General features: G+C 42.1%; 1 protein-coding gene across 2 annotated transcripts in view; it reads left to right on the plus strand.

Annotated features, from left to right (window-relative positions):
- PAPOLA (poly(A) polymerase alpha) overlaps positions 1 to 25,435 on the plus strand; it is a 96,581-nt gene that overhangs the window by 787 nt on the left and 70,359 nt on the right. The window lies entirely within an intron of this gene.

Raw genomic sequence — 25,435 nt, forward strand, 5'->3', positions numbered from 1 at the left:
TCTCCAATCTCTCTACTAGGCTGGAAAGAAGCAGTTCTGTTCAGGTTACTCTGTAAACCTATGACGTTAGCGCCCCCTGCCCTGTGGGAGCCAGTAGTTAGTAGTCCGTCGTACTCTTCTCTCTCTGCTTCCCACCACCATTCCAGCTCTGAAAAACAGTGGGGTTTGTGCATCACTTGGCTACAGTTCTTTGGAAGAGCTAGGACTGGTGCTCTGGGTATCTCTTCCTTTGCAGCAGGTTTTTAAGAAACACTGCCCCATCATGCAGCCTAAGAAACAAATGAAGTTTTGCAATTCCTTTGTTTCCTTTTAGCAATTTGAAGGCTCTTGTTTGGCATGGGCCCATTACTGTTGTCTAAATTTAGTGGACACCTGGATATGGGCGGGTAATTAAATATTTTTGAAAGATCAGACATGTTGTTTACGAATGATTTTTTTGATAGTAATGAGGAAAGACACATGATTCAAACTTAAATAAGGAACTACATGCGCTGTCTTTTTAAATCCCAAGAATGTTTTTTAAAAGAGCAATATTGTATTCCTGCGACGTTAGTTTGATTGCAGTAATATCTAAAGACCCCAGTCAGGAGACCCCACTGCACTAAGCACTATACAAATGTTAGTTTTATTATTTACTTGTATTATGGTAGCACCTAGGAGCCCCAGGCATAGACCAGAACCCCTTTGTGCACAATGTACAAACACAACATAACACACAAACTGGATACAATTAACTTAGGCTTGAATAAAGACTGGGAATGGATGTGTCATTACACAAAGTAAAACTATTTCCCCTTGTTTATTTCCCCTCCTACTGTTCTTGGAAACTGCTGGAAATGGCCCACCTTGATTATCACTCAAAACACCCCACCCCCGCTGGTAATAGCTCACCTTTCCTGATCACTCTTGTTATAGTCTGTATAATAACCCCCATTGTTTCATGTTCTCTGTGTATATAAAATCTCCCCACTATATTTTCCATTGTATGCATCTGATGAAATGAGCTGTAGCTCACGAAAGCTTATGCTCTAATAAATTTGTTAGTCTCTAAGGTGCCACAAGTACGCCTTTTCTTTTTATGGATACAGACTAACACAGCTGCTACTCTGAAACATAACACACAGACAGTCCATGCCCCACAGAGCTCAAAGTCATCTTGGATTTAACAGTATACAGCGTGAATAAACAAAGAGGGTTTCAGTGAGGTAACGGAACACATCAAGGCTATCTTTTACTATTTGGTTGGCGTGAATATACATTTTTTTAACTAATACTCAGGTTTTTTCATTACTATCATTATGGTAAGAGTGGCTGACTATATTTGGTTGGGGGTGTACAATATAGGATTTTTTTGCAAGGCTTTTATAAAAAGACCACAAAAAAAGTGGTTCTCATATCCAGTAGATAATTCCATAGTGGGTTTTATGTCTCGAGAAAATAAAATTAAGGTAAGTAATTCTTTTTGTACGTAGTCTTCCATTTGTGGATCCATTCTAAAGTTGAACCATTGCACATATAGGCCTGGGAGTAGGTGAGTCCCAAACTTTCACATATAGTACAAGTTTGAGATTATGTACATTATTAGTTTATTACTACGCTTTTCTTGATTTATAGGGTTTAACTCTAAAATTGTAAAGTCTTTTCCGGATTGAATTTGTCATACAGATTTCCATCCTGAGAGAACTTTTTTGCAATAGAAAATGAAGGAATTTAATTTGTTGCTTGGTACAGTTGGACTTCTGTAATATATTATTTTATAGTTTGTTTTGGAAGTGTTAGTAATTTTACAAAACATAATTTTAATCTTAAAAACTTGCACTGTTGATCTCTTAAATGAACTTGGTCTATAAGGTGCCACAGGACTCTAACTGATGTATTGGAGCATAAGCTTTTGTGGGTGAATACCCACTTCGTTGGATGCATCCAACAAAGTGGGCATTCACCCACGAAAGCTTATGCTCCAATACGTCTGTTAGTCTATAAGGTGCCATGGGACTCTTTGCCGCTTTTAGAGATCCAGACTAACACGGCTACCTCTCTGATACTTCAGTGAACTTGTTACTCTGTCTACTCAGAAAAGACTGACAAGTTTTATTTATTAAAAAATCTCTGTAGTAGTACTTTGTATGACTGCGGAATTACTGGGAATTTAAAAATTCATTAGACAGCCATGACTCCAAACAAACTGGTACAATAAAAGTAATCCATAACGTTAATTAATCTCTGAATTTATGAAATGGTACGTCTGACTTATTTTAGGTCAGTAGAGGCATTAGTTAAAATCTCTCACTATTTTGAAAACTTAGCATACTACTTTTCCCTTGATACTTATGCTTTCCTCCTGTTGGATGCAAATAGGCATTAATCTTTATGCCAAGTGGAAAATAATCTACTAATGTTAAATGCAAGTAAGCATTTTCTCACACACACACGTACCACTAGCTCTATCACTGCTATGCAGTCCACTTTCAGAACGTGTGTAGCTAGAGTCACCCTAACTTCTCTATGAACTTCTTGTAGATCTTCTTAGTTTTGCATGATAGTGCCTGGAGACCCCAATAAGGATTTTGCTTCCATTCCAGGAAACCCTGTACAACCAGATTTCCCATGCCCCAAGAGTAATCCCTCTTTAGATTGAGAGCATACAAAAGTGTGTAATCCTAAAAAAACAAAATTCATTGAACAAAAACTCAGTATAAAGAATAGGAGTACTTGTGGCACCTTAGAGACTAACAAATTTATTTGAGCATAAGCTTTTGTGAGCTACAGCTCACTTCATCGGATGCATTCAGTGGAATATACAGTGGGGAGATTAATATACATAGAGAACATGAAATAATGGGTGTTACCATATACACTGTAACCAGAGTGATCACTTAAGGTGAGCTATTAAGAGCCGGGGGGAAGGACCTTTCCTAGTGATAATCAAGGTGGGCCATTTCCAGCAGTTGACAAGAACGTCTGAGGAATGTTGCGGGCGGGGGATAAACATGGGGAAATAGTTTTACTTTGTGTAATGACCCATCCACTCCCAGTCTTTATTCTAGCCTAAGTTAATGGTGTCCAGTTTGCAAATTAATTCCAATTCAGCAGTCTCTCATTGGAGTCTGTTTTTGAAGTCTCTTTGTTTTAATATTGTGACCTTCAGGTCTGAGATCGAGTGACCAGAGAGATTGACGTGTTCTCCAGCTCGTTTTTGTATGTTCTAATTCTTGACATCTGATTTGTGTCCATTTATTCTTTTATGTAGAGACTGTCCAGTTTGACCAATGTACATGGCAGAGGGGCATTGCTGGCACATGATGGCATATATCACATTGTAGATGTGCAGGTGAACGAGCCTCTGATAGCGTGGCTGATGTGATTAGGCCCTATGATGGTGTCCCCTGAATAGATATGTGGACACAGTTGGCAACGGGCTTCATTGCAAGGATAGGTTCCTGGGTTAGTGGTTCTGTTGTGTGGTTGCTGGTGAGTATTTGCTTCAGGTTGGGGGGCTGTCTGTAAGCGAGGACTGGCCTGTCTCCCAAGATCTGTGAGAGTGAGGGATCGTCCTTCAGGATAGGTTGTAGATCCTTGATGATGCGTTGGAGAGGCTTTAGTTGGGGGCTGAAGGTGATGGCTACTGGAGTTATTTTCTTTATTGGACCTGTCCTGTAGTAGGTGACTTCTGGGTACTCTTCTGGCTCTGTCAATCTGTTTCTTCACTTCAGCAGGTGAGTATTGTAGTTGTAAGAATGCTTGATAGAGATCTTGTAGGTGTTTGTCTCTGTCTGAGGGGTTGGAGCAGTTGTATCGTAGAGCTTGGCTGTAGATGATGGATCGTGTGGTGTGGTCTGGATGAAAGCTGGAGGCATGTAGGTAGGAATAGCGGTCAATAGGTTTCCGGTATAGGGTGGTGTTTATGTGACCATCGCTTATTAGCACCGTAGCGTCGAGGAAATGGATCTCTTGTGTGGACTGGTCCAGGCTGAAGTTGATGGGGGGATGGAAATTGTTGAAATAATGGTGGAATTCTTCAAAGGCTTCTTTTCCATGGGTCCAGATGATGAAGATGTCATCAATGTAGCGCAAGTAGAATAGGGACATTAGGGGACGAGAGCTGAGGAATCGTTGTTCTAAGTCAGCCATAAAAATGTTGGGATGTTGTGGGGCCATGCGGGTACACAAAGCAGTGCCGCTGATTTGAAGGTATACATTGTCCCCAAATGTGTAATAGTTATGGGTGAGGACAAAGTCACAAAGTTCAGCCACCAGGTTTGCCGTGACATTATCGGGGATACTGTTCCTGGTGGCTTGTAGTCCATGTTTGTGTGGAATGTTGGTGTAGAGGGCTTCTGCATCCTAGTGGCCAGGATGATGTTTTCAAGAAGATCACCGATGGAGTGTAGTTTCCTCAGGAAGTCAGTGGTGTCTCGAAGGTAGCTGGGAGTGCTAGTAGCATAGGGCCTGAGGAGGGAGTCTACATAGCCAGGCAATCCTGCTGTCAGGGTGCCAGTGCCTGAGATGATGGGGCGTCCAGGATTTCCAGATTTATGGATCTTGGGTAGCAGATAGAATACCCCAGGTTGGGATTCCAGGGGTGTGTCTGTGTGGATTTGTTCTTGTGCTTTTTCAGGGAGTTTCTTGAGCAAATGGTGTAGTTTCTTTTGGTAACCCTCAGTGGGATGAGAGGGTAATGGCTTGTAGAATATTGGTGTTGGAGAGCTACCTAGCAGCCTCTTGTTCATATTCTGACCTATTCATGATGACGACAGCACCTCCTTTGTCAGCCTTTTTGATTATGATGTCAGAGTTGTTTCTGAGGCTGTGGATGGCACTGTGTTCTGCACGGCTGAGGTTATGGGGCAAGTGATGCTGCTTTTCCACAATTTCAGCCCGTGCACGTCAGCGGAAGGACTCTATGTAGAAGTCCAGTCTGTTATTTCGACCTTCAGGAGGAGTCCACCCAGAATCCTTTTTTCTGTAGTCTTGGTAGGAAGGTCTCTGTGGGTTAGTATGTTGTTCAGAGGTGTGTTGGAAATATTCCTTGAGTCGGAGACGTCAAAAATAGGATTCTAGGTCACCACAGAAGTGTGTCATGTTCGTGGGGGTGGAGGGACAGAAGGAGAGGCCCCGAGATAGGACAGATTCTTCTGCTGGGCTAAGAGTATAGTTGGATGGATTAACAAAGTTGCTGGGTGGGTTAAGGGAACCACTGTTGTGGCCCCCTGTGGCATGTAGTAGTTTAGATAGTTTAGTGTCCTTTTTCTTTTGTAGAGAAGCAAAGTGTGTGTTTTTGTAAAGTCCAGCCACGGGGAAGTTTGTGTGGAAGGTTGGTTTTTTATGAGAGTATCCAGTTTTGAGAGCTCGTTCTTAATCTTTCCCTGTTTGCTGTAGAGGATGTTGATCAGGTGGTTCCGCAATTTGTTTGAGAGAGTGTGGCACAAGCTGTCAGGATAGTCTGTGTGGTATGTAGATTGTAATGGATTTTTTACCTTCAGTCCTTTTGGTATGATGTGTCCCTCTGTTTGCATTTGGAAAGGAAGGTGATGTCTGTCTGTATCTATGAGTTTTTTTCATGAAGTTGATAGATTTCCGCTCCATACGGCTAAATTCAGTGCCTTGCATAATGACAGGTTTCAAAGTAGCAGCCGTGTTAGTCTGTATTCGCAAAAAGAAAAGGAGGACTTGTGGCACCTTAGAGACTAACCAATTTATTTGAGCATAAGCTTTCGTGAGCTACAGGTCACTTCATCGGATGAATTCAGTGGAAATTACAGTGGGGAGATTTATATACATAGAGAACATGAAATAATGGGTGTTACCATACATACTGTAACCAGAGTGATCACTTAAGGTGAGCTATTACCAGCAGGAGAGCGGGGGGACAACGACACCTTTTGTAGTGATAGCAGTCTGACCCATTTTTATTTTTATGGTTAAGTCATTCTCAAATACCAAGACAAATTAGAGGATTGGGCCAAAAGAAATGTGATGAGGTTCAACAAGGACAAGTATAGAGTCCTGCACTTAGGACGTAAGAGTCCCATGCACCGCTACAGACTAGGGACTGAATGGCTAGGCAGCAATTCTGCAGAAAAGGACCTAAGGATTAGAGTGGACGAGAAGCTGGATATGAGTCAACAGTGTGCCCTTGTTGCCAAGAAGGCCAATGGCATTTTGGGGCTGTATAAGTAGGGGCATTGCCAGTAGATCAAGGGACGTGATCGTTCCCCTCTATACGACATTGGTGAGGCCTCATCTGGAGTACTGTATCCAGTTTTGGGCCCCACGCTACAAGAAGGATGTGGAAAAATTGGAAAGCGTCCAGTGGAGGGCAACAAAAATGATTAGGGGACTGGAACACATGACTTATGAGGAGAGGCTGGGGGAACTGGGATTGTTTAGTCTGCGGAAGAGAAGAATGAGGGGGGATTTGATAGCTGCTTTCAACTACCTAAAAGGGGGTTCCAAAGAGGATGGATCTAGACTGTTCTCAGTGGTAGCTGGTGACAGAACAAGGAGTAATGGTCTCAAGTTGCAGTGGGGGAGGTTTAGGTTGGATATTAGGAAAAACTTTTTCACTAGGAGGGTGGTGAAGCACTGGAATGCGTTACCTAGGGAGGTGGTGGTATCTCCTTCCTTAGAAGTTTTTAAGGTCAGGCTTGACAAAGCCCTGGCTGGGATGATTTAATTGGGGATTGGTCCTGCTTTGAGCAGGGGGTTGGACTAGATGACCTCCTGAGGTCCCTTCCAACCCTGATATTCTATGATTCTAAGGTACAAACTGGGATTCTGTTTGCAATACTATTAGCTGAAAGTTATATAGCCCTTCTGATTTGATGATCCAGCCTCATAAGCATTTAATTAAGCCCCACAAACACTTGTATGATGTATTTAAGGGATATATAGTTGTCAATCCATTACTTTTGTGACACTCTGGGGTGGAAGGTGAAAGCTGTTTAAAGGAATGCATTTAACTTAAATTTTGTTGAGCGCTTTTATAAAACTGAAGAGCATTAGATGTTTCCACAGTTTAAAAAAATATTATGAAATGCTACTTACAAACATAGAATCATAGGATATCATGGTTGGAAGGGACCTCAGGAGGTCATCTAGTCCAACCCCCTGCTCAAAGCAGGACCAATGCCCAACTAAATCATCCTAGCCAGGGCTTTCTCAAGCCTGACCTTAAAAACCTCAAAGGAAGGAGATTCCACCACCTCCCTAGTAACGCATTCCAGTGTTTCACCATCCTCCTAGTGAAAAAGTTTTTCCTAATATCCATCCTAAACCTCCCCCACTGCAACTTGAGACCATTGCTCCTCGTTCTGTCACCTGCTACCACTGAGAACAGTCTAGATCCATCCTCTTTGGAACCCCCTTTCAGGTAGTTGAAAGCAGCTATCAATTCCCCCCTCATTCTTCTCTCCCGCAGATTAAACAATCCCAGTTCCCTCAGCCTCTCCTCATAAGTCATGTGTTCCAGTCCCCTAATCATTTTTGTTGCCCTCCACTGGACGCTTTCCAATTTTTCCATATCCTTCTTGTAGTGTGGGGCCCAAAACTGGACATAGTACTCCAGATGAGGCCTCACCAATGTCAAATAGAGGGGAATGATCACGTCCCTCGATCTGCAGGCCGTGCCCCTACTTATACAGCCCTAAAATGCCATTGACCTTCTTGGCAACAAGGGCACACGGTTGACTCATATCCAGCTTCTCGTCCACTGTAATCCCTAGGTCCTTTTCTGCAGAACTGCTGCTGAGCCATTTGGTTCCTAATTTGTAGCAGTGCATGGGATTCTTACGTCCTAAGTACAGGACTCTGCACTTGTCCTTGTTGAAGGTCATCACATTTCTTTTGGCCCAAACCTGCTGAGGGTGCAGTCCACGCCATCCTGCAGATCATTAATGAAGATGTTGAACAAAACCGGCCCCGGGACCAAGCCTTGGGGCACTCCACTTGATACTGGCTGCCGACTAGACATGGAGCCGTTGATCACTACCCATTGAGCCTGACAATCTAGCCAGCTTTCTATCCACCTTATAGTCCATTCATCTAGCCCATACTTCTTTAAGTTGCTGGAAAGAATACTGTGGAAGACCATATCAAAAGCTTTGCTAAAGTCAAGGAATAACGCATCTAGTGCTTTCCCCTCATCCACAGAGCCAGTTATCTCGTCATAGAAGGCAATTAATTAGTCAGGCATGACTTGCCCTTGGTGAATCCATGCTGACTGTTCCAGATCACTTTCCTCTCCTCTAAGTGCTTCAGAATTGATTCCTTGAGGACCTGCTCCATGATTTTTCCAGGGACTGAGGTGAGGATGACTGGCTTGTAGTTCCCCGGATCCTCCTCCTTCCCTTTTTTTAGAGATGGGCACTACATTTGCCTTTTTCCAGTCATCCAGCACCTCCCCCGATCGCCATGAGTTTTCAAAGAAAATGGCCAATGGCTCTGCAATCACATCCGCCAACTCCTTTAGCACTCTCGGATGCAGTGCATCCGGCCCCATAGACTTGTGCTCGTCCAGCTTTTCTAAATAGTCTGGAACCACTTCTTTCTCCACAGTGGGCTGATCACCTCTTCCCCATGCTGTGCTGCCCAGTGCAGTAGTCTGGGACCTGACCTTGTTCGTGAAGACAGAGGCAAAAAAAGCATTGAGTACATTAGCTTTTTCCACATCCTCTGTCACTAGGTTGCCTCCCTCATTCAGTAAGGGGCCCACGCTTTCCTTGACTTTCTTGTTGCAAACATACCTGAAGAAACACTTCTTGTTACTCTTAACATCTTTTGCTAGCTGCAACTCCAACTGTGATTTGGCCTTCCTGATTTCACTCCTCCATGCCCGAGCAATATTTTTATACTCTTCCCTGGTCATTTGTCCAATCTTCCACTTCTTGTAAGCTTCTTTTTTGTCTGTTAAGCTCAGCAAGGATTTCACTGTTAAGCCAAGCTGGTCGCCTGCCATATTTACTGTTCTTTCTACACATCGGGATGGTTTGTCCCTGTAACCTCAATAAGGATTCTTTAAAATACAGCCAGTTCTCCTGGACTCTTTTCCCCCTCATGTTATTCTCCCAGGGGATCCTGACCATCAGCTCCCTGAGGGAGTCAAAGTCTGCTTTTCTGAAGTCCAGGGTCCGTATTCTGCTGCTCTCCTTTCTTCCTTGTATCAGGATCCTGAACTCGACCATTTCATGGTCACTGCCTCCCAGGTTCCCATCCACTTTTACTTCCCCTACTAATTCTTCCCTGTTTGTGAGCAGCAGGTCAAGAAGAGCTCTGCCGCAGTTGGTTCCTCCAGCACTTGCACCAGGAAATTGTCCCCTACATTTTCCAAAAACTTCTTGGATTGTCTGTGCACCGCTGTATTGCTCTCCCAGCAGATATTGAAGTCTCCTATGAGAACCAGGGCCTGCGATCTAGTAAATTCCATTAGTTGATGGAAGAAAGCCTTGTCCACCTCATCCCCCTGGTCTGGTGGTCTATGGTAGACGTCCACCACGACATCACCCTTGTTGCTCACACTTCTATACTTAATCCAGAGACTCTCTGGTTTTTCTGCAGTTTCGTACCGGAGCTCTGAGCAGTCATACTGCTCTCTCACATACAGTGCAACTCCCCCACCTTTTCTGCCCTGCCTGTCCTTCCTGAACAGTTTATATCCATCGGTGACAGTACTCCAGTCATGTGAGTTATCCCACCAAGTCTCTGTTGTTCCAATCACATCATAATTCCTTGACTGTGCCAGGACTTCCAGTTCTCCCTGCTTGTTTCCCAGGCTTCTTGCGTTTGTGTATTGGCACTTGAGATAACTCTCTGATCGTCCCGCTTTCTCAGTATGAGGCAGGAGTCCTCCCCTCTTGCGCTCTCCTGTTTGTGCTTCCTCCCGGTATCCCACTTACCTCAGAGCTTTGGTCTCCTTCCCCCGGTGAACCTAGTTTAAAGCCCTCCTCACTAGGTTAGCCAGCCTGCTTATGAAGATGCTCTTCCCTCTCTTTGTTAGGTGGAGCCCATCTCTGCCTAGCACTCCTCCTTCTCGGAACATCATCCCATGGTCAGAGAATCCAAAGCCTTCTCTCCGACATCACCTGCGTAGCCATTTGTTGACTTCCACGATTTGACGGTCTCTACCCGGGCCTTTTCCTTCCACAGGGAGGAATTGATTTTTAAATTTTTAAATATTGAACAATATTTTCCTAGGGGAAATAGCATTCTGAATCACATGATGTTTTAAATCAGATTTCTCGTCCTTATTGTTCCAGAGATAATCTTGTGAATGTGAATCAAAATACTGTTGCAATATCTCTCTTGCTAAGTCCTTCTAATGCTGCATACTCCAATTTATGAATTGGACTTGTAGAGCTCCTACCCACCTCAATTCTACCACAGCTATCACCTTCTAGCAAACAGAAAGCGTTCTCCAGTGCTCTGCCACTTGTATATGGACACCAACCCAGTGATTGTCTCTAAGCTAATTTGATACTATGTCATTTTGATTCTGATGACACATGCAGACTTCCCTAGAAGTATGACAGATATTTTCCTCTGGAGCTTATAACATTGCTCTTAGCAGGAATGCAACCTGGTATCTTGTAATGGATATGATAAATACCCCCAAACTTGGTTATTGCAGAGTTAAGGTTGCCCAATGGGGCCTTGTGCTGTTCCAGAATATAGTGTGGCTAAATGTAAACATCTGAAAACTAGGGCATGACCACACCTGCAATGCAACTTGAATTCTGCCTACTTCACCCAGGAGCTGGCAGAAGCCACTGGGAATGGTTCAGTAAAGGTGAATAAAAGGTCTGCAAACCACCAAGGGAAGTGTTAGATTTTTCCATCACTTGGTGGTGTTAAATCAATATTTGACATGTTACTGGAAGATGCCTTCGTCAATCACAAATTACAAGGTTTAATATAGGAGTCACTTTAAAAATCTGTGAATCTACAGTAAGTAGATATGAAGAAAAACTCAAAGAATGTGCTGTTTGTTGGAATTCAAAGCTGTGGAATACAACACTTTATCTGCATGCACTCCAGCTGTGTTCACTGTGTTAGATATAGCTGTATTGATTGTTGGAGGGATAAGTTGAAGCATCTTGGCATGTGAATGTATACCTTGAGAGATAAGTGTGCCTCATTTCTGAACTGAATTTTTTAAATTTGCATCAGTAGGGGCGCACAAGCGTGTTGTGTGTATTTTGTGTCTGTCTTTGTTTTTTGTCAGGGTTGTCAGCATATGTGACAGTAGTCTCCATGGCTTGGTTAAGGGTAATGTCTCAGAAGGAATCCTCAGTGAAAGGGTGTGAAGGGTTGGTAACACTGAAGTCTGAGGTGGCTTGTGTGACATAAGTCATTCTTTGACTGTAGGGTAGGTTTAGGTAGCTTCTGTTTGCTGCACCTCACCTAAACTTGAAGGTTTGGCTTAACAAAGAGAAGGATTAGACTTTGTCCTACAGGTTTAGAGTAGCAGCTGTGTTAGTCTGTATCTGCAAAAAGAACAGGAGTACTTCTGGCACCTTAGAGACAAACAAATTTACTAGAGCATAAGCTTTCGTGGGCTACAGCCCACTTCATCGGATGCATAGAAGGGAACATATAGTAAGAAGATATACACGCATACAGAGAAGGTGGAAGTTGCCATACAAACTGTAAAAGGCTAATTAATTAAGATGAGCTATTATCAGCAGGAGAAAAAAACTTTTGTAGTGATAATCAAGATGGCCCATTTAGACAGTTGACAAGAAGGTGTGAGGATACTTAGGGAAATAGATTCAATATATGCAATGACCCAGCCACACACATTGAATCTATTTCCCTATGTTATGTAGTTTTTTCTCCTGCTGATAATAGCTCATCTTAATTAATTAGCCTCTTACAGTTTGTATGGCAATTTCCATCTTGTGTGTATGTATGTGTGTGTGTGTATATATCTTCTTACTATATGTTCCATTCTATGCATCCGATGAAGTGGGCTGTAGCCCACGAAAGCTTATGCTCTAGTAAATTTGTTTGTCTCTAAGGTGCCACAAGTACTCCTGTTACTTTGTCCTACCGTGCTCATGTGCTCTGTTCCCAAAGTCTTCTGCAGTATCTGTGAGGATAGAGTGGTAGTACATGTGGTGTTGGCATTTTGGGTAATCGCTTAAAGGGGGCAGAGTTGTGTTGCAAGGGTGCATGTACATAAGAACGGCCGTACTGGGTTAGACCAAAGGTCTGTCTAGCCCAGTGTCCTGTCTTCTGACAGTCGCCAATGCCAGGTGCCCTAGAGGGAATGAATAGAATAGGTAATCAAGTGGATCTATCTGCTGTCGCCCATTCCCATCTTCTGGCAAATGGAGGCTGGGGACATCATCCCTGTCAATCCTGGCTAATAGCCTCCATGAACTTACCTACTTCTTTTTTGAACCTTGTTATAGTCTTGGCCTTCACAACATCCTCTGGCAAGGAGTTCCACAGGTTGACTGTGCATTGTGTGAAGAAATACTTCCTTTTGTTTGTTTTAAACCTGCTGCCTATTAATTTCATTTGGTGACGCCCAGTTCTTGTGTTATGAGGAGGAATAAATAACACTTCCTCATTTACTTTCTCCACACCAGTCATGATTTTATAGATTTCTATCAGATCCCCCCTTAGTAGTCTCTTTTCCAAGCTGAAAAGTCTCAGTCTTATTAATCTCTCTTCATATGGCAGCCATTCCATACCCGTAATCATTTCTGTTGCCCTTTTCTGAACCTTTTCCAATTCCAGTGTATCTTTTTCGAGATGGGGTGACCACATCTGCACGCAGTATTTGAGATGTGGGTGTACCATGGATGTATATAGAGGCAATATATTTTCTCTTATCTGTCCCTTTCTTAATGATTCCTAGCGTTCTGTTCGCTTTGTTGACTGCCGCTGCACATTGGGTAGATGTTTTTACAGAACTATCCACAATGACTCCAAGATATTTCTTGAGTGGTAACAGCTAATTTAACCACATCATTTTATATGTATAGTTGGGATTGTTTTCCAATGTGTATTACTTTGCATTTGTCAACACTGACTTTCATCTGCCATTTTATTGCCTAGTGACCCAATTTTGTGAGATCCTTTTGTAGCTCTTTGCAGTCTGCGACTTAACTATCTTGAGTAGTTTTGTATCATCTGCAAATTTTGCCACCTCACTGTTTACCCCCTTCTCCCAGACCATTTATGAATATGTTGAATAGGACTGGTCCCAGTTCAGACCCCTGGGGGACACCACTATTTACCTCTCTCCATTCTGAAAACTGACCATTTATTCCTATCCTTTGTTTCCTATCTTTTAACCAGTTACCAATACATGCGAGGATCTTCCCTCTTATCCCATGACAACTTTCTTTGCTTTAGAGTCTTTGGTGAGGGATCTTGTCAAAGGCTTGACCCCCTCAAAGAATTCTAGTAGATTGGTGAGGCATGATTTCCCTTTACAAAAATCATGTTGACTCTTCCCCAACAAATTTTATGTTCATCTATGTGTCTGACAATTTTGTTCTTTACTTTATAGTTTCAACCAGTTTGTCTAGTATTGAAGTCAGGCTTACTGGCCTATAATTGCCAGGATCACCTCTGGAGCTCTTTTTAAAAATTGGCGTCACATTAGCTGTCCTCCAGTCGTTTGGTACAGAAGCTGATTTAAATGATACTTACAAACTACAGTTAGTAGTCCTGCAATTTCACATATGAGTTCCTTCAGAACTCTTGGGTGAATACCATCTGGTCCTGGTGACTACTGTTTAGTTTATCAATTTGTTCCAAAATCTCCTCTAACGACACCTCAATCTGGGACACAGCTCCTCAGATTTGTCACCTGAGAAGAAAGGCTCAGGTTTGGGAATTTCCCTCATATCCTTAGCCATGAAGACCGATGCAAAGAATTCATTTAATTTCTCTGCCATGGCCTTATTGTCCTTGAGTGCTCCTTTAGCATCTCGATCATCCAGTGGCCGCACTGTTTGTTTAGTAGGCTTCCTGCTTCTGATATACTTATTTTTCCCCCTATTACTTTGTGAGGCTTTGGCTAGCTGTTCTTCAAATTTTTTTTGGCCTTCCTAATTATATTTTTACACTTCATTTGCCAGAGTTTATGCTTTCCTGTTTTCCTCACTAGGATTTAACTTTCACTTTTTAAAGGATGCCTTTTTGTCTCTCATGGAGCCTTAAGCATAAGAGGCTCAGAGAGGTGAGCAGTGACCTAGTCATCTCAGTGAGATATTCTCAGCTGAATTCCCGCTGGAGGAAATGCACCCTCAAACAATAGCTCTGAGACATGTGAAGTACTCCTCCTTTCATCTCGGAGCATGTTCTCATCATTCCTCCATTGCGCATTTAGCATTCCAGCTAATGCAGGGAGAGGGAGACCCTCCAGATCCTAGCTAACACACAAGTAGGCAAGGATTCCCTAGAGAAGCAGAGCACCCAGTATACTAGCTCACTCTCCCCAAGTCACTGCTGCCTCATTCCTCCATCCTGTGCATGAGGCAAGACCCTCTATTGTCTCTGCCCTGAGGGATATGGCTGTGAATGGGAGGTATCTTTCCCCAGTGCCCAGTCAGGAAAAATGGAGTGGGGCTGAGGAAGTGATGGTGATTTCAAATGGGAGGGGAGAATGTGGAGCTGATAGGCCTCCTGTCCTTAATCCCCAGCTCCACCATTTCCTCACCCCTGGCCTGAAAATCTTATGAGCAGCTCATGTTCAGAGGATCTGTGTATCAGGAACTGTTTGACCAACCAACCCAACAGCTTTCTTTCCTTTGATCACCATTGGTCCCCTCGTGGCACCTTGGAGACTAACCAATTTATTTGAGCATAAGCTTTCGTGAGCTACAGCTCACTTCATCGGATCATGCATCCGATGAAGTGAGCTGTAGCTCACGAAAACTTATGCTCAAATAAATTGGTTAGTCTCTAAGGTGCCACAAGTACTCCTTTTCTTTTTGTGAATACAGACTAACACGGCTGCTACTCTGAAACTGGTCCCCTTGTTCAAGAAACATGATTACATTATTCTAACTGTTTACAAGAGTCTTTCTTCTCCCCTCTATTCAATTAATGCTAATTTCCTTGGCAGTACTTAAGTAAAAAGTCTGCATATGGTTTTTAGAGCACTGGGAAAATACCTCTCTTAAACCAGAAATTTTGGTCTCAGGGCTAAACTTCTAGAAGGAGCCCTTGCTGAATGCAGGCAGAGAGCAAGGAATGTGCACAAGACAACTTTTCTGAAAGCTGCTACGGGTAGCTCACAGGGCATGCATGCAGCTCAGGTTCAGTGACCACAGCATATCGCCTTGAGCCACCCAATTACTATGGCAGCATATTCCCTGTGAACCCTCTTGCTTCAACAGAGCCAGCCCTAGTCTTGTCTTTACACATGCATTGTGGTCTTTTGGACACATCAGTTTGGCATGCTCCAGCCTTGAGTTACAAACTTCGCTTTTAACTTTGTCTTGCTTCCCCAAAAGTGCAGCAGGTGCCATACACTAAATAAATCCAAAGCAATTAAGTTCTGTTTGTGGAGGATGAGAGCCATAATTGGAGCTTCTGGTGTGCACCCAAAAAATACATTATTTTGTAAAATACTGGTTTTGGGGTTTTTTTGTTTGGTTTTCATATCGGAGGCTGTATTTTAGACGTCTGGACCATTAGCCCTGCTCACTATCCCTATGAGGCATAGGAAATTTCAAGACAATCTGCATCAATGTGTGGGTTTTAAGGCACCATGAATAACCACCTTTAAACAGAAAGTGATGCCGCACCATAACTTTAGCAGAGTTGGTACTCTGCTATGATTATGGAGGCACAGATAGCAGCTCCATGGTTAAGTTAAGTCTGCACAAGATTTTCATGGGACTTTTCGAGTGCATTTTTCTCGACAGTTATTTTATTAAATATTTTAAAATTACAAATCCGCTCTTTTGAATTTTATAAAGCAAGTGTTAATTTATCTAGAGTTAAATTAGCATGGCTTTTTAAAAAGACTCAAGAATTTTAGACTTGAAGTCTCTCCTCTTTTCGAGCTACCTTCATGAAAAACCAGTTGACAGTCCTGAAATTCCTCACATAAGCAAAGATATCACACATTTTAGTAAACAGGGGTATTGAATAAGGCATTAAATACATGAATTGTGAGGGCATGTCAACTACTAATGACATTTTTCATTACAAGTTAATGACGGAGGGATTTTTACCTATATTAGCTAACATGATGCTCACTGTGGATTTCTGTTTCCTGGTATTGCAGTTTTTAATTGGGTATTTGCTTTTAGCCATCTCAGTTGCTCTTACTATGTGTGTGAATGTTGTATAGGTAATACAGTGTACTCCTCATAAAAGGATTACTTTTACTTATGTAGCACCATAAGTGGAAGGCAGTTCACCAGCATAAAATAAGAGAAGAACCCTATCCTAGAGAGTTTACAAACTTATTGATACATGTACCAACACAATGAATGAAAACAGTCCCAATGGGAGGATGGACTAATGGTGTAAGGAGATATGCCTGAGAATATTTTGGTTTAACTAGGGGCTGACAAGCGATTAAAAAAAATAATCTCTTTTAATTTGCACTGTTTAACAATAATAGAATACCCTTTTTTTTGGATGTTTTCTACATTTTCAAATATATTGATTTCAATTACAACGCAGAATACAAAGTGTACAGTGCTCACTTTATTTTTATTACAAATATTTTCACTGTAAAAAACAAAAGAAATAGTATTTTTCACTTCACCTAATACAAGTATTGTAATGCAATCTCTTTATCATGAAAGTTGAACTTACAAATATATAACTATGTACAAAAAAAAAACTGTGCTCAAAAATAAAACAATGTAGAACTTCAGTGCCTACAAGTCCACTCAGTCATACTTCTTGTTCAGCCAGTCGCTCAAACAAGTATGTTTACATTTGCAGGAGATAATGCTGCCCGCTTCTTGTTCCCAGTGCCACCTGAAAGTGAGAACAGGCGTTCACATAGCACTATTGTAGCTGGCATCGCAAGATATGTACGTGCCAAATGCGCTAAAGTTCATATATCACTTCATGCTTCAACCACCATTCCATAGGACATGCGTCCATGCTGATGACAGGTTCTGCTTGATAACAATCTAAAGCAGTGCGGACCGACGCAATTTCATTTTCATCATCTGAGTCAGATGCCATCAGCAGAAGGTTGATTTTTTTTAAAAAATTTTTATTTATTTATTTATTTATTGTAGTTCAGTTTCTGTAGTTTCCACATCGGAGTGTTGCTCTTTGAAGACTTCTGAAGGCACGCTCCACACCTCGTCCCTCTCAGATTTTGGAAGGCACTTCAGATTCTTAAACCTTGGATTGAGTGCTGAAGCTATCTTTAGAAATCTCACATTAGTTTCTTCTTTGTGTTTTGCTAAATCTACAGCAAAAGTGTTCTTAAAACGAACAACATATGCTGAGTCATCACCCGAGACTACTATAACATGAAATATATAACAGAATGCAGGTAAAACAGAGCCGGAGACATACAATTCTCTCCCCAGGAGTTCATTCACAAATTTAATTAATGTATTATTTTTTTAATGAGCATCATCAGCATAGAAGCATGTCCTCTGGAATGGTGGCCGAAGCATGAAGGGACATACGAATGTTTAGCATGTCTGGCACATAAATACCCTAAAATGCCGTCTACAAAAGTTCCGTGTGAATGCCTTTTCTCGCTTTCAGGTAACATTGTGAACGAGAAGTAGTAAGTACGGTTATGTAATGAAAAAAATCTACATTTGTAAGTTGCACTTTCACGATAAAGATTGCACTGCAGTACTTGTATGAGATGAATTGAAAAATACTGTTTCTTTCGTTTATCACTTTTACGGTGCAAATATTTGTAATAAAAAATATAAAGTATTCTGTGTTGTAATTGAAATAATATATTTGAAAATGTAGGAAGAACATCCAAAAATATTTAATACATTTCAGTTGGTATTCTATTGTTTAACAGTGTGGTTAAAACTGGGACTAATCTTGGGTTTTTTTTGGTTGGTTTTTTTTTTTTTTTGAGTTTACTGCCATGGACAGCACTAGTTTTAGCAAATGGAAACTTCTGATTGCAGCCATTTGACCTGTTGAGCTAAAGCTAGCTTTTATTTAACTTCATTGTGATTGGGTGTGGAAGTGGAACTTAGGACTGCTTGAGTAGAGTTCAGTGGCAGAATTTGTTAATAAAAGCATAGAAATTTTGGGGTGGAAAATACCTCGAGAGGTGATCAAATCCAGCTCCCTGCGCTGAGGGTGGACCAAGTATATATCCTGTGCTTACATCATGCTTCATTTGATAATGTAATAAGGCTTCACTGTTTCGGGTGCTTGAAAATAATGAAGATTAGAAAATAGGTAATATGCCCAGTATGTTTGATTTGCATAGCAGTTCCCTTTTCAGAGCAAGTGCATTTGTATGGATGACACACAGTAGTGCAGTGGTTAAAATGAACGCTTAAGCCTTTTTGTATGTTTAATACTCTGGAAAATAATAGGCTCCTGGAAGCTGGGCTGCATGCTCTTCATGGTGGGAACCCTGTACATGTACCTCTATTATTACGTTCATAGCACTTCTTGGAGCGATAAGATATATACAAGAAGCTTCATTTCTTTCCACTCTGCTGCTTTTTCGCTGGGGTAGGGGGGAGACATGGACTAATTTATCAGTAGCACTACTTATTATGTCTTTTCCTTTAAGTCCAGGATCTACCGGTACTGTGACTGGGTGCCTGGGATGGACCATGCTGAGAGTACCATCTCAGGGCAGACTGCAAAAAACAGGGAAGACAGTCCCCCCCACCACCTCAAATTGGTGGTTTATTCTATGATTAGATTCACCAAACTAGTAGCAAAAGAGCTTCTGTAGCACCACACTGGTTAACAAGAAGCCTAAGGGCTAGTCTACACTGGCAACGTTAAAGCGCTGCCGCGGCAGCACTTTAATGTGGTTTGTGTGGTCGCAGCGCAGCTCTGGGAGAGAGCTCTCCCAGCGCTCTAAAAAAAATCACCTCTATGAGGGGCGTAGCTGAGCTCCCAGTGCTGGGGCACTGTCTACACTGGCGCTTTACAGCACTGAAACTTGCTGCACTCAGGGATTTGGTTTGTTTTTTTCCCACACCCAAGCAAGACAGTTGCAATCCTGTAAAGTGCCAGTGTAGACAAGCCCTAACACAGTCCTTTTAGGCATTCCACCACTTGACTCCCATCCAGACAAACAAGTCTAATGTCATGAGAGGTTATTGAAAATCCAGCTCACCATATTGAGATCCTACTAATTCCAAAGGATCAGACACTTACCCCCAAGTCAATACATATTTCAGGTCTTATCCAAATATCTCACTGTCAACCAATCCTAAGTAAACTAAAGATTCTTTAAGAAAAGATTTGTTATAAATGGCTAATAGATCATAAATATACAAATGATTAGATCAGGTTTGTAGCAGTGATGGTATAGACTTCTAGCTTCCAAAAGTGTCTCTGGTAACTTTCAAAGACTGGAAAATCCTCAGTCCATAGTTAAAATATTCCTTTTAGTTGTAAATCCGCAGTCCAGAGCATTAGAGCAGGAATGAGGCAAAATGGAGCTGTCTCAGGTATCTTTTATATCCTCTGCCACGTGCATGGAAATTTACTGTCCCAAACAAAGTCCAAAGCCTGTGTGTATAAACAGTTACTGACAAAAATGGAGTCTGAGATCACATGTCCACATCACATGAGGAGAGTTACAGTCAAATCTTAGGGCTTGTCTACACTGGCACTTTACAGCGCTGCAACTTTCTCGCTGAGGGGTGTGAAAGGTTTAGCACTGTAAAGCACCTCTTTAGACAGTGCACCAGTCTCTCCCAGCACTCTGCCATGACTACACAAGCCATGTTATAATGTTGCCAGTGTAGACTAGTCCTTAGAGTTAAGGAAGGAGGTTATGGTTGAACAAAGTTATGCAAAAAGAAAAGGAGTACTTGTGGCACCTTAGAGACTAACCAGTTTATTTGAGCATGAGCTTTCGTGAGCTACAGCTCACTTCATGCTCAAATAAATTGGTTAGTCTCTAAGGTGCCACAAGTACTCCTTTTCTTTTTGCGAATACAGACTAACACGGCTGCTACTCTGAAACAAAGTTATGGTTGCTCTTTCAGAAGTTTACAACTGAACATTGACTAATACAGCTTTGAAACTTTACTATGTAGAAGAAAAATGCTGCTTTACATTTTTTTTAAAGTAGTTTGTGTTTAATAGTACTGTACTGCATTTACTTTTTTTTATTTTGGTCCTTGCTGCTGCCTGCTTGTGTACATTCCAGTTCCAAACGAGATGTGTGATTGACTGGTGAGTTTGTCACAGTTTGTATGTGTATGGGGGTGGGGGGGATGTGAGAAAACCTGGATCTATGCAGGAAATAGCCCGACTTGATTATGTAAAGAGTTGTCACTTTGGATGGGCTAGCACCAGCAGGAGAGTGAATTTGTGTGGGGGGGTGGAGGGTGAGAAAACCTGGATTTGTGCTGGAAATGGCCCACCTGTTGATCACTTTAGATAAGCTATTACCAGCAGGACAGTGGGGTGGGAGGAGGTATTGTTTCATATTCTCTGTGTGTATATAAAGTCTGCTGCAGTTTCCACGGTAAACATCTGATGAAGTGAGCTGTAGCTCACGAAAGCTCATGCTCAAATAAATTGGTTAGTCTCTAAGGTGCCACAAGTACTCCTTTTCTTTTTGCGAATACAGACTAACACGGCTGTTCCTCTGAAACTCTGGTGTTAGTAACTTTGAGGTTCTACAGTATCTGGGCTGGAGGTGTTTTTTCTGTGGCCCATTGTGGGAGTTAAGTATCCTTAATGGGCCATCAACACATAGCTGACTAGCCCTGATGTAAATCTGGCTAGGGGATGTCACCTAGGAATACAACACATGTTTAAGATATAAGTGCCTAGCTCATATTCATAATGTCAGATACAAAGATACATGCATATAAACAATATAATCATACTTAGGAAATCACAACTTTTTCCATACGTACCTTACATGACATACTTTACACAAAATTTATTACAATTCTGTAACAACGGTGACTATTGGTGTAACTAGTTATTTTTATTCAACATTGCAGTATCCATATATATAGAGAGACCGATACTCTGATCCACCAGCTTTGTGACATTGCTTTTGAAGAGAGAGATCTTTCTCAGGATATGGCTACACTATGCAGCTTTTAGCGACATGGCTGTGCTGCTACAGCCATGCTGCTAAAAGCCACACAGTGTAGCTGCTGTTTGTTGGCAGGAGAGCACGCCTGCGGACAAAGCGCTGTTCACACTGGTGCTTTTTGTTGGTAGAACTTTAATCGTTCAGGGGAAGAGGGTTTAACGCTCCTGAATGACAAAAGTTTTGTTGACAAAGTGCCATGGTAGACATACCCTCAGTTGTGCTACTGTCAATATAATGTAGACTAGAATTTCATATGCAGCTTTATGTACAGCATATTCAACTTGGTTTGATTGTACTGAGCCTTAAAAATCAAGCCAAGTTTTAAAAAAATTTCAATAGCTTTAAAGGTAGTTTACAATTATACCGCCCAGTATTGTAAACCACAGTAATTCTGGCTGTAAACTGAATGAATTTTTCAACTTGCTGTCTTCAGACAGTCAAATAAGGTCCCAAAATTGTTTTGTGCGGTAACTTACCCCATCCTCCGCCGTACCCCTCTCCCAAAAAAAGAAAAAAAAAGGATCAGAGACTTCTCTTATTAGAGAACAAATTCAAACAGAACATAGTTGAGGTGATGGGCAAAATAAAAACTGTACCTTGTTTTCTATGACATATAATGAAGGTTTAAAAAACCCAAAAACCTTTAGGTAGGCATGCCTTGTCTAGTGAGGAAGACTTTACAATGACTAGCACTAGTGTGACATCACAGTTGAGAAGAGTGAAAGTTGAGCAGTTGGGAAGGGAGTTTGTCACTGTTCAAAAACTTTTTGTTAATGCATAACTTCAGTGGCTAATATGTTGGATGAAGGATGTCCTGCCCCATCAATCAGAGAGCTAACAGTGAAACACAGACCACCTCCTCTTTTCCCTCAATTCCACCCCTTCCTCCCCCCAAAAAAAATTAATGAGGAGAACCAGGGAAAACGAGTTGATATTCCTGATGTGGTTAAAAACCCAAGCAGAACATGTATTGTTCGGGGAGTGGAATGAAGAGGGATGACCAATTTTTGTCAAGTTTCAGAGGAACAGCCGTGTTAGTCTGTATTCGCAAAAAGTGAGCTGTGGCTCACGAAAGCTCATGCTCAAATAAATTGGTTAGTCTCTAAGGTGCCACAAGTACTCCTTTAATTTTTGTCAAGTCATCTTCACTTTTAACCATGATTCTGTGTTTCTTGACATTTGATTTTTCAACATTAATATTGCATTTACTTTTGTTGTATTTTATGGGGTTTTAAAAAAAGCTAATAATTGCTATTGAAGCTAGTAAAATTCTGAATCTGTCTTGACAGCTTGTGAACCACAAAAACTCAGGAAGGCATACCCCTTAAGCTTGTGTGGGAATACTAGGTGCTTGTCTACACTTGAAATGCTGCTGCGGCACAGATGTGCCTCTGTAGTGCTTCAGTGTACACACTACCTACACCAACAGCTTGGGTTCTCACATTGCTGTAGGTAATCCACCTCTCTGAGGGTATGGCTACACTGGAAAATTCAAAGTGCTGTCGCTGGAACGCTCCCGCGGCAGTGCTTTGAAGTGCAAGTGTGGTCGGGCATGAACGCTGAGGGAGAGCTCTCCCAGCGTTCCTGATACTCCACCTCCATGAGGGGTTAGCGCCGTGCTCCCAGTGCTCGGAGCCTGTCTACGCTAGTGCTTTAAAGCGCTCAGACTTGCTGTGCTCGGGTGTGATTTTTCACACCCCTGAGCCAGCAAGTTAGAGCACTATAAAATGTAAGTGTAGACAAGCCCTGAGACACAGTACCTAGGTCAGGGAAAGAACCATGAGGGTTAGATCAGTTTAACTGTGTCACTCGGGTGTGGATTTTTCACACCCCGAGCATATGTAGTTGAGACAGCTTAATTTTCTAATGTAGACAGGGGCTTGAGGGGACAGAATTGCTGGTATGGTTCAACTAGTTCTTCCATTACAGCCCCACAATTCACCTTTAGTCTTTTGAAATCTCTTGGAATTCACTGCTTCTGGAAGCTGTGCTGGGAACTGTGGCATAGGTACCTAGAGGAAATTGTTACTGAGGCTATGTTTACACTGCCACTTATGTGGCTCGGGTTGTAAATATTCCGCCCCGTTAGCAACACAAGTTACGCGGGCATAAGCTCTAGTGTGCACAGTTATGGCAGCCGGAGAGCTTTCTGCCGTTGGCATAGAGCAGCTACATGAGAAATTTTACAGCGGCGCAGTTGCATCGGTACAGCTCTCTAGTGTAGACATAGCCTGAGATTGTTTAGAGTAGTGCTCCTGTTGAAGCAGGGTAGACATGCAAAAATTCTTAAATTAATTCAGCATGTTTAATGTGGACACACTGAACTGTTTGTGTTTATGTGGATGCAGTAGCACAGTGGTTCTCAAACTTTTGTACTGGTGACCCCTTTCACATAGCAAGTCTGAGTGTGACACCCCACCCTAAAAAATTTAAAAAACATTTTTATATATTTAACACCATTACAAATGCTGGAGGCAAAGCGGGGTTTGGGGTGAAGGTTGACAGTTCATGCCCCCCCCCATGTAATAACCTCGCAACCCCCTGTGGGGTCCCGACCCCCAGTTTGAGAACCCCTGCAGTAACAGATCACTTAACTGTTGACTTCTCTAGTGGAGGCAAGGCCTTGGGATTTTCTTTAGTATTTATTGTTGTAGTATTTAAACACTATAAACTAAATCAGCATGGTGAAAATCCCTAGTGAACTTCGAGATTTCTGCTCCTGCTGTACTCCTGGGAGAGACTGCTTGCAGGGTATTAATCATCTTGCTAGTTATGGTAGAAGTGTTTTACTGAAGAGGAGGATCTTTCAGCACGCCCCAAAATTCATCAAGATTTGGATTAATTTTATTCCTGAAAGTTTACTGTTACTAATACTGTCCCAACTGAGACAAATCATGATAATAAAAGGTAATTAGGCTAGGTCAGTTTCCTGGGAGATGTCCCACTAAAGTTCTCCTTATTAAATGTGTCCCAGATAAAAACAGTATATTGTAACATGTGATGCTTATGCACCAGTTTCTCCAGTGGAGGAAAGCTGCGAACTAGAGCATCAGATGTAACAGTTGTGGAGAGCTGGAGGATTGTACAGTACCCCTGGAGCAGGTTCCTGTTCTTACAACATCCATGATAGACTCTTCAATGTCCATACAGAAAGGACAGGGCTTTACTCTTTTTTTTTTTTTTTTTTAAAGGTCTTGTGGGAATAATACTATCCATGCAATAAACTGCATGGAACTCAATTTATATAATTTAAGAATGAAGGCCAGAGCCAGTATTGTCTACAAGACTTTAACCTTGACTTCCGTGAGCACATGATGCCAAATGTGATGAGCAGATTGCTAAACCATTCTCTGCATCAGAGCCTAAACGCTCCATTACTCTGTAGATCAAATACTAAGCTTGAAAAATGTACCCAATGCTTACTGGTCCAGGCAATACATCTAATTATCAGGAAAACTTTTCCAGTTTCACGAAATCACATGCCCCTTGCTTGTCGGGACCTCTTGTGACTGAAGATCCTGGTCTCCTCTGAGTTTGAAGTTGGAGCTTCCAATTAAGGCTACTTCTCCCACCCACAAACACCAGGTAAAACAATTTATGCTGCCCTTCTCAATGCTGACTCCACAGTGGGGTCGCATGAGGACTCCTACACAGAGAGCCCTTTACTGGCATAGTAGTGGCTAAGGTATCCTGCCTCTTGGACTGGTCTCCAGCCTACCTGAAAACAGGGAACAGGAGGCTGAGAAGCAGGGATGCTGCAGCCAGTCTGAAGACCAACAGCAGTGTGACTCCTGCCTGCATCACTATGACAACATAAGAATGACCATGTGGGTCAGACCAGCGGTGCGTATAGCTCAATATTCTGTCTACTGACAGTGGCCAGTGCCACATGCTTCAGAGGGAATGAACAGAACAGGGGGGCTTATGGAGTGATCCATCCCCTGTTGTCCACTTCCAGGTCCTGGCAGTTCAGAGGTTTAAAGACACCTAAAGTATGGGTTGAGTCTCTGACTACCGTGCCTAATAGCCATCAATGAACTTATCCTCTATGAACTTACTTAATTCTTTTTTGGAGCCCGTTACATTTTTGACCTTCAGATCACCTTTTGTCAACGAGTTCCACAAATTGACTGTTATGTGAAATAGCACATCGTTTTTTTGTTTTAAACCTGCTCCCTATTCATTTCATTGGGTGACCCCTGATTC

The sequence above is a fragment of the Caretta caretta genome, chromosome 6, assembly GCF_965140235.1.
Source record: "Caretta caretta isolate rCarCar2 chromosome 6, rCarCar1.hap1, whole genome shotgun sequence".
Lineage (NCBI taxonomy): Eukaryota > Metazoa > Chordata > Testudines > Cheloniidae > Caretta > Caretta caretta.